The sequence below is a fragment of the Hirundo rustica genome, chromosome 1 (genome assembly GCF_015227805.2).
Source record: "Hirundo rustica isolate bHirRus1 chromosome 1, bHirRus1.pri.v3, whole genome shotgun sequence".
In the NCBI taxonomy this organism is placed as follows: domain Eukaryota; kingdom Metazoa; phylum Chordata; class Aves; order Passeriformes; family Hirundinidae; genus Hirundo; species Hirundo rustica.
The window spans coordinates 89649315-89659375 of NC_053450.1; the positions used below are offsets into that span (position 1 = coordinate 89649315).

At 41.9% G+C, this 10061-nt stretch overlaps 1 long non-coding RNA gene across 1 annotated transcript; it reads left to right on the forward strand.

The window, feature by feature from the left end:
• Positions 1–3772: 3772 nt before the first annotated feature.
• On the forward strand, positions 3773–8700 carry LOC120756137 (uncharacterized). The gene is made up of 3 exons (XR_005702034.2): positions 3773–3813; positions 4235–4354; positions 4436–8700. It is a non-coding gene; the product is annotated as an uncharacterized LOC120756137 (long non-coding RNA).
• The last annotated feature ends 1361 nt before the right edge of the window (positions 8701–10061 follow it).

Below are 10061 nucleotides of genomic sequence, written 5' to 3' on the forward strand. Positions count from 1 at the left end.
CCCAGTCTCTCCTGCTGTGTTTACATTTCTGCCAGCAAATCACTGTTTCTGTCATGTACTTGGCACCCACTTGCTGCTCACTAGCAACCCAGGTGGGCACAGCACAGCCTTTGTCTCAGAGTCATCCATTGGAATAAAAAGCTTCTTTTTTTGGCAATTCAAGAAATTGTTAGTCTGCAAAATTAGAAAATAGAATTTTGCTAAATAGAGCACAGAATGCTACTGAATGCAGATTTGTTTCAAAAAAGAAATGAAAGCAGTGCAGATTCTCTCCATTTTTTGTTTTCTAAAAGCCAAATCATGGAAATTAACGTGTTTTGGGTTATATTCAGGCCCTGCTTTAGCAACATCTGTCTTACCTGTGGGAAACAGGTGTGACTGAAGTGGTAGATAAAAGGCTTTTCACCAAAAGGATTCAGGTGCCTAATGTCACTTTGAGATGCTTCTGTCTGAAAACATCCCCAAAACCTGCATGCTGCCCTAGGGGACCTAAAAACCTAACTCCAAGCCTCTAGCAATTATCGCAACGTTCTGCATGGGCGCTGCATGAAATGCTGGTGGCAGCTTTTTAGCCACCCATTTCCAAAAGGGGAGATAAAAACATTTGTATTTCTTTGCTGCTCAAGGACATTAGAATTCATGGCTTTCACTTCCCCAGAGAACATCCTAAGCAGCTAACTAGAGCGTATCCTGAAGTGGTGCTCTCTTTGTTACAGCTCTTCCTGGTTCAGAGTAATTACATGTGTAATTATGAGGGTAGAGACAACCATGGAAGACTGACTCTGCCTGGGTGGTGGCTAAACACTCACTGCAGGCCACAGGTCTTACTCCAAGGACTGTGAGGGTTATTTGTCTAACTCTAGTATTCAGTGAACTGTTCTGTTTAGAAAGGAACAAAGCTTACTGGATCTTCATAAAAGCTTGTATTAATTCAGGTGCGATGTTCGGGTCCTTTCTACACAGAATCTAAAAGCCAAGGTCCTTGAGATTTAGCTGAGCAATAAGTTTTGAGAGAGCTGTGTTCTGCTGCAGATCGGCACTGGCAATAAGCACCAGCCTCATAACAGAAAGGAAATATCCTTGTTGCCTGCCCATACTCAGGTATGGGGTCAGACTGGGGGGTTTTCATAAACAGTGTCATACTTTGTTACATCTGCGTCATTTAAAGGAGAATGAAAGGCTAATCTTCTTGTTGCCATCTTCTCTGCTTCCAGCTTTCTGAATTACTTTCACTGACTTCATGGAAGGAAATGCTGATCCTGTGTTGCAAGATGTAACCCAGCCTGGAACAGTAATTTAGTTTTCAATCCTCAAGGCAGAAAACATTCCATTAATGTCCTAAAGAATCATACTAATCAACTTCTAGAAGTTTCTTCTTCAAGTCTTACTCAAGCAGTTATTAATTAATATATACTTTTTCCACTGTGGGTTTTGTTGTTGTTGTTGGTTTGGTTTGGTTTTTATATATAATTTTTTCTGACCACTATTTTTAAACCATCTGCCTCTGGAGTACAAATAATTTCCCTAAACCTGCACCATCCTTGCATATCTGTGGGAAAGCAGTCACTGTCAACAGCTGCTGAAACCCTTGGTGGTCACCAAGACGAGCATGCTGTACTTGTTTCAGACATCACTGTGGAGTCTGCCTACATTCCCCAGCTGCTGTGACACAGGGAAGGGGAATCTGGTCTGGGAGAAGTGGAAACAAGGGGTTTAAACACTTCTGTCCAGTGAGGCTGAAGGAAGAGAGAGATGAATTAGTGTCTGGCAAAGAGCAGACCCATTTGCATCACGAGGACCAAGAGGGGTCTGCAGGCCCCAGGTCCATGTGATTTACACAGTCTGTCACATGTGTGTGGCAAAACACTGTTTAGAAAATCTTGACCACATCTTGGCCCCTAGAGAGTTGGCTTTAGTATATTTAGGTCGACCTAAAGAAAATACAATCCCTCAAGCGGGGCACTGGAACTAACCTGCAGAGCCAGGGCAAGCACAGGGCACACTGTGCAATTTCACCTTGGATTTGCTAAGACAGTTACTTCCCTCCCGGGAGTCTGTCCTTTTGAATGCCCAAGTGCGGCCTCAAAATCTCCATCCTTCATGGACACTTGCACCTGTGACCTCTCTCTTCTGTATCTAGTTTGATGGAAATGAGCATAAACCTGCCTTTATTTCTCTCTCCCTTTGAGATCCAGTAGCAGTTTTTCATAAAGGACCAACCATTTCTTTTTCCAAGCCTAGCCCTTCTGTGCTGGAGAAATGTCATCTCCTCAGAGCCATGCCACCTTCCTCAGAGTGTTTATGTCCTCTCCCCAGGAGAGGATTACAAGTTATGTTGGAAATACATTTTTTAAAACACACAACATCTTATTACATAGTGTTTTTAACTAAAATAGTATGTGAGGCTGTTAATTCCGTCTGCCATTCTTCTCATGGAGGACATGCTTTTTAAACAAGCTTTAATATCCTTTACTAAATAAAAGTTGTTTTCAACAGGAATACCCTGGCCATAATCATGATATACATATGTGCTCTTTCTTTAAATTAAAAAAAAAAAAAAAAAAAAAAAAAAAGGAAAGAAAATAACCCAATGATTGCCATCTGCCACTTTCTTAGTAAACACTGAGAGATATGTCATGAACTCAATTACACAGATCACTGGGGTGTGGACAACTGGTTGCTGCTTTTTAAAAACAAGTGTTGAAATAAAACTCTGCTTTAGGTGCAGCAAATCCATTACTGAATGTCCATCAAAGAGAGCAGGCTCCCTTCAGCCAGTTGTGTGTGTTCCCTTACGTCAGTGGAAATCTGCCTGGGTACAACCAGCTCATTTCTTATTGACTCGTGTAGTTACAGGCAGGGTTAATAAATGGCACCAGTTACTGCAAAGGCTGCCCCAAATTCTGCATTCTGTCTTTGGCTGAGTTGAGAAACAAGGGTAAATTTCACCAGATCTGCTTTTTGGCCAAATGTTCTCTGCAGCAGGGGAGACCGCATTCCCTGCTGAGGAGATGTCTTGGGCTAGGTTTTAAAATTGGTTCATTTATTTAGAAAAAGTCCAGACTGAAGGGCTAAGTACAGGGAAGAAAGAGGAGACAAAAGAGAATATGAGGAGATCAGATTTCCATGATCCCCTTGAAATCTGAATTTGGAAGCTGCTGGGAAAGAGGAGAAATGGGACTCAGAATTGGTGGAAAGGTGTTCAAATTAAGTGAGCCAAAGCACAGGACAGAAGTAGAGTAATTAAAAACAAAGGCAGAAAAGTGGTAAAAATATTCAACAATCATTAAATGAATGGGGTGGTGGGGGTCCCTTGTCCCTTTTCCCCAGCTTCTAAGAAATCATAGTTAATTTATTAAAGGGACAGTGGAAGCTTGAAAGCTAAGAACTCTAAGGATAAGATTTGCTTTTTTTGAGTATTTTTAGACATAAACAGTTAGAAATAATTCTTAATTACATAACAGATGAGACCGTGCAGTGGCCAACATCTTCTAATTGAACAAGGAGAACATCTTTTAGGAAGGGAAACAAGTTACAAGTCCAGAGGCAACATATATTGCAAATCTTAGAGCTCAGTCATGGTTATGATTCCTAATTTATTGTTCACAGGGCATTGAAACATCTTCTCTGGAAAACCTACAGAAATCTCCTGTCTTTCACCAGATTCTGAAGAAATTGTATCCTTTTTCAAATTACTACTGGTATAAGTTTCAGCTGACACTTCAGGTGTCTTTAAATATCTGGGTAATTGGCTTATTTTGTGTTCATAGAACGTATGGGTCAGACTCCTGTCATCCTGCTTCAGTATTCATTGTAAATTGATATTAGCTTGGTGAAACAACATCTGGGATGATTTGGATGATTCTCTTTCATTTTGCCATATCTTCTTTCACCTTCCTTCACAAACCAACCTGCTCTCTCTTAATGATATTTTGATCAGCTGAGACGGGGGAGGGAAGCCTGTCTGTGACGGCTTTGATAGCACAACAAAACTCCTACTGACTTTATTGGAAGAAGGATCAGTCCAGAACCTGTCACTTCTTTTTGTGTTTGTTGTTGTTTTTGTGCATGTGCGTGTGTGTTTTGGTTTTGTTTTGTATTTGTTTTTCGAGATTTTATTTAATTTTTGTGTTTTGGGCCAAAATGCACCAACACGCTCCAAATATGCCTCTTGCGTTCAGTAAGGCACAAAAAGAGAGATTTATAAGGTTCCCACGACCTGTTTATCTTTCAGGAGCTGTCTGTGTTTGATGTGGTGGGCACATTGTGCCTGGTTTGTTACACCTGTTTGCCTCTCAGCTGAAACCCGCTGGTGCAGAGCTGCAGCCCATTGTGCTAAGCACACTGGCCTCTTGTGAGTAAATTATGTGTATTTCCCTGGCTGAGTGAGACCTTGATGAACTTGTATCAAAGGGTTTTCTGAACTCATTTTTAGGAGCGTGATGTGAATTATATGGAGCAGGTGTGAGTGCCAGGGGAAGGTGGAGGTCGGTGTCACACTTCACAGCAGAAAGCCACCCACCATCAAGGCTGCTTTTCATGTGCTCAGCCAACGTGAACTCTACTGGAAACAGAAGGCCTTCTGAGGCTGTGTGCAAGCCTGAAGGAACAGAGCAGGCTTTTGAGGGAGGAAATCAAAGAGGTTGGAAAAGTTCCTGCTCCAAATCAAGGTAATTTTTAATGACTTGTAAGTCAAGACTGGACTGAGGAAAGAAAAACATCATGGTTTAGAAAAATCATCTCCCTTGCCTTCAAAGCAAGTAGGACACTTTCCAGATCAAGCTGCTCGCTTCAGTCACCTTGGCAGAACAGAAGAGCACTCTGCAAAGGGAGCAGGTTACAATTCCTGCACTGTGGTGCTGCCTTCTGTGAGGAGAGGGTGGGTTGTCCTGCCAGACTGTGCCACGTTACTGAGAGAGTGTCCTTGAGGGTGGCAAACAATTGCCCTTACTGGGAAACAAGGCCATGCTGTGTGCTTTTCTCCCAAAGGGAACAGTAATGCTTGGATCTGACCCTTTTTGTGCTGTTGGTGTTGGGTTAGAGCTGCCCAACCCCTGGAGACTTTCCTCCCAGAGATATAACGTCTGATGATGCCCCAAGGCTACCGTGCCTTACAAGGGAAAGCCTCTGGCTTTACTTACAACAAAATTCATGAGCTGCTACAACTGACAGAAGTTTTTTAAGTACGGGGGAAAAGTCTGTAAGGGTTGATGAAACTTTGTTTTAGCAAAGCGATTTTGGATGGCTCCCAGTGGTTGGAGAATGCTTATATTGTACACATTCAATAAGGTCAGCTGGGAAGTCATTCTTGTTACCCTGTTTTCCAAGACACTGGTTTCTTATTGGCTGTTCTTCTGATAATGCTCCTGTGTATTCAGCGTTCGATGCTGCAGAAGATGCCTCAGTTTATGGGAGAAATTCCTGCACATTTCATGGAGTCCCAGAAAAATCCTGCCATTAAAGGTTTTTTTGCAGCAGTCCCACTAGGTAAAATGGAGACCCTTCACCACGAAAATGTTGTGCTTCTAGGAGAAGTTTCGCCTGTTAAATCCCAGTGTTTTCAGCATGTTCTAGTGTGTAATGTCTTTCCATTCTGCCTTGAAGGGAGTTAGGAAAGGGGGATACCTACAGCGGTTATGACATAATTTTTTGATTTCAGCAACTGGAATTGGGGGTGGAGGAAACAAACAGAAAAGTAGAAGTGTTGGGAAAGGAGTATTTTACTAAGAGCGGCAAAAGGAGTCTGAAAGACTGCTGTACAAAGCAGACTTCCTAAAAAGCTAGATAATTTCTTCACTATGTTGGCATAGATCTGAAAAGTTTTATAAGCTTTCTTATTTAATATTTCTGATTACTTTAAAAATTTGGAAGAACTGGATTAGAGTGTTACCCAGTATCAGCATGCATTATGTAATTCTAAGGCAGTAGAGTTACAAAATTCCAAGACAGTTTGATTGAGGTTTTCTTGGAAGATGTTAAATGGTACAATGTCTAATAGCAGTTGCTGCCTATGAAGGGGGAAGTTTTCTGCCAGTTCTGAGATCAAGGGTTACAGAATTTGCAGAAGTTGCCTTGCTTGAGGCTTCGCATTTCAAAGCTGCAGTCTTCTGAAGTCACTCCTAGCAGAGCTGGGTTCTGTTGGTGCAAACTGTCGTGCATACAGGCACAGCCTCACACGCAACAAGTAATGTTTGAACAAAGCCTTCTGGCTGGATTGAAACCTCTCATGATTAGCAGGTAATTAAAAAAAAAAAAAAAGAAAAAGAAAAAAAATCCAGTTTCTTGAAGCCAGCATAAACCCCCACCAACCTTACTGCTTAAATAACGGAGGAGAAGATCTCAGGTAGTGCACTAACGTCTGCAAATCAGAGTTAAATAATCTTGGCAATACACTTTCCAGAAATAATGTCCTTTATGACTTGTTGGTGAGAGGCATAAGTTGTCAGTAGAAAGAGCAGGGATGGACCACAATCAAGTATGGCACACACTGCAGCAGAATGGGGCAAGAAGCAGAGTTGGGTTAGCCAAAACTGAGTCTTTCACTTCTCTGTAGCCTTCATTTGGCACCTTGCTTTAACCTTTGACAACAGTCAGTTGTGCCATACGACCTCCTCTTCCTTGTTCTTGGCAGTCTGGAAATGCAATGAAGAATATGCTTACTTCTCTGATTAAAATCCTCCCAGCAGGGCTCTTTTGAAAGAACACAATGTCACAATGGAGAGCCCAGACAAGGAACTAGCAAAAAAAAAAAGGTAATAGAATAGTGAATTTATAGTCATGACGTGGGGGGCACTTGACATCAGTAACAATCTCGGGATGCAAAGAACAATTACTCTAATTCTCTTGGTGTTTTATTAAGGATAGGGCAGCAGAAAGGATTTGGGGCTGCCATAAGGAAAGTGAGGGCTGATGCTTTTCCAAGCTAGCATTTGCCAGACAAACAACCTGCACAGGATTTTTAAGAACATAGGTGAGTGCAAAGGACACTGAAAGTAACTGCCTGGGCTAGGGTTAGGCTCTTCATTTTTCCCTCTCCTGGGAAGAAGATGTGTGATGTGCCACCTTCACCACCACATGTGTTTTGTATTTATTTGCATTGCTTCTATTAGCCCTTTCACTGATCTCTTTTATTTGGATGAACATTTATACTTTGATGGCAAGAGTAAGAACAGGGTGTAAGGACAGAGAAGATATTTCTGGCCAGCCTGCTGCATTGTGGCATTCTTCAAACTTCATGGTGGCCTGGTTACATTTCTGGTTTCTTTTCCGTGTAAGTGTTGAGTGACACTGTCCCTGATGAAAATCACAGATGTAGGCTGGTTCAACACCACCTCCCTCCCACCTCCATGTAACAGTCCCTCCCTCTCACCTCCACCCGTGGTTTATGGTCAGCCTAGTTAAGTTCTTTTGCCTCTTTTAATATAAAAAGTAGCAGGCGTTGGTGGCCTAGACTAAGGAAGTGTGATGTAGCTTTAAATATGATTTATGTCTTCTAGATATTCTTTAGGCTAGCAAAGGGTATTCTTGCATCAACCTAAAATGTAGTTGAAAACTACAGCTATCCATCAGAAGCAAAGACCAGGAAAACTAGTAACAATCATTTCATGTTCTTTTGCTTTATCCTCCATACAGCTTATTTTTGAGTGGATGTTTTAGAGGTACTTCCTTAGATTCCTCCTCTGGACCAGACACCATGAGCTGCACTCAGATTAAATCCTGTTTCCAAAGTAGCTCCAGTAGCACACAGCGTGGCCGTGCTTGGAACAAACACATCTGTGACCGAAGCAAGGCCTCCGGTGTCTGGTGTAAATGTGTCAACATGCACCTTGTTCCTATTTTAACAGTGACTTAGTCAAAAGGGGGGAGTGGTGATGAATACAAGCCAGTAACCTTAAGAGCCTTCTCTTCATGAACATGTAGTGGAGCCCTTTTCACTCTTTCAATCTTCTTTGAAATTCAGCTGGATTAAAGCAGTGAACAGTTTGTAATTGTTTACCAGGAGTATGATGAGCCACAACAACGAAGCGTAAAAGAAACAAGCTGAAATGCCCAATAACCTCCTCAACACCCAGCAATTATGCTGGTACATCACAGAACATAACTGAACCACTGGTTAATAAAACAGTTAATGAAGTCATTCTAAACCACTTTTTTCTACTTTTCTGCTGAGCAGCCTATGAGAGTGCCACTAACCATCAGTGGCATAGAGGAGCTTTTACAGGAACAGGGATGAAGGAAGGGAAAATCTAGAGAAAAGAGTCTAAATATCTGAGTATAGAGTTTCCCCTTGAACCTAAACAAAGATTTTATTTTTTCATTTCCTTTCCCATAAATGTGAAAGTTTTAGGATGCAGTCACCTAAAGCATTTTCTGTATCAGCAAGTCTCATTTAAGGAGACTACTGATCTCTTGCTCCTGCGTCTGCGCTGACACGTGCCAGCCTCTCGCTCCGTCAGTGCCACCATCCGTGGTGCTGCATGCTGGATAGCTTCCCCTGCCAGAGCACAAGGAAGGCCCCTGACCACCTCCGTGTGCAGCAGCAGATGCTGTATTGGAGATCCTGCCCGGTTCTTCTGGACACAGACACACAAAACCAGTAGCTGATAGAACAGTAATAACCCATTCAAAGAAACAGAAAGTGGCTTTAGGAACTTGGAGTAGAAGCCCTTAGGAGAGCATGGACATTTGATTTCTGCTTACAGATGCATCATTATTTTTTGAAAGGTCACTTTACTTTCCAGAACATTATTCTGATCCTTTTTGCCTCATTTTCAGAAGTGAAAAATATCACATTGGGATATTTAAAACCTCTGCTTCCTGCCTTCCCGATAAGATCTCTCTGAACCAGGTTTGTCCTTCTCTTTTCCTTTTTTCAGGAGACTGAAGCTGCAGATGTGAATGAAAGCTTAGACATGTAAATATCCAGCAAAATTTCATTGCCCTGCAGGAAGAAATCCTGCCTGACTGTCCTCAGTTCCTAGTGTCTGTGCACAGACTAGTCTTTTACAACTTCAATGCCTTGTCACAGATGCTGCTTGATTAACCAACACCTGTTTGCTAATAAATATTCTAATTGTTCTCAGGTATAAATCGGGAGTGGGGGAGGATTGCAGATCATATCTTGCATCACTGCCAAAGGATATGCAAAGCCTTTGATGGCCTCCTGAATAATGTAAGGTATATCTGCATTTTCATTAGAGTAACCTCCTCCTCCTGAGTGAGGCAGAAAGAGATTTGTGCCCTAAGGAAAGGTACGTGACAGAGGTCTGTGTTCTTAGAAGGCAGCAGTAAGCAGTGCCAGCAATATCCGGTAGATCAAATGTTTCTAGGCTCTCGTGTTTCTTGTCTGTGAAATCAGATTCAACTGCTGGCTCCCAGGGAACTTACAGGGTAGCATTCCCAGCTAAAATACTGCTTTGAAAACCAAACAGCACTAAATGCATATTACATCTCCTTCATTTACTGCTGGGCATCACAGCAGGCAGTTGTTAATTCCAGCTGCATTTGTAAGTGGGCTCTTGGGCAATGAAACATTAATTCTCCAATGTCATTTGCTATGCTGGCCACAAAGTCAGTGCTGAATTACTCACATGTCTGTCAATGTTTGGTTACTGTGCCCGAAGAGATTCTCATAAGCTCAATCGCTTTGTTGTCTTCACTAACTAAATCAAAAAGTAAAATAAAATTGTCTTTCAGCCAAAGCCCGCAGTGGCATATGGAGGATCTCTTCCTTATGGCTAGTAATAAAGCATGCACCAAGACAAGTATGGGAGATATATATATATATGTACATATCATGCCTTGAAATTTGAACTTAGCTTCCAGTTCAGTCTAGGCTGAGTCAGCAAAGGAGTCAAAATGAGTTGCAGATGAATGTTATGGAGGCTAGAAATAAAGGGAGCAAATGGCTGTGCTCAGTGATATAGTATAATATAAAAACCAGAAAGAAAATCAGAGTAAATTCAGGGGATTGTCACAAAAACACTGAAAGCAGCAGGTTATAGTCACTAATAGGCCTTTACTAGACTTCTGGTATTATTATGTGAGTCACACAAAGACAT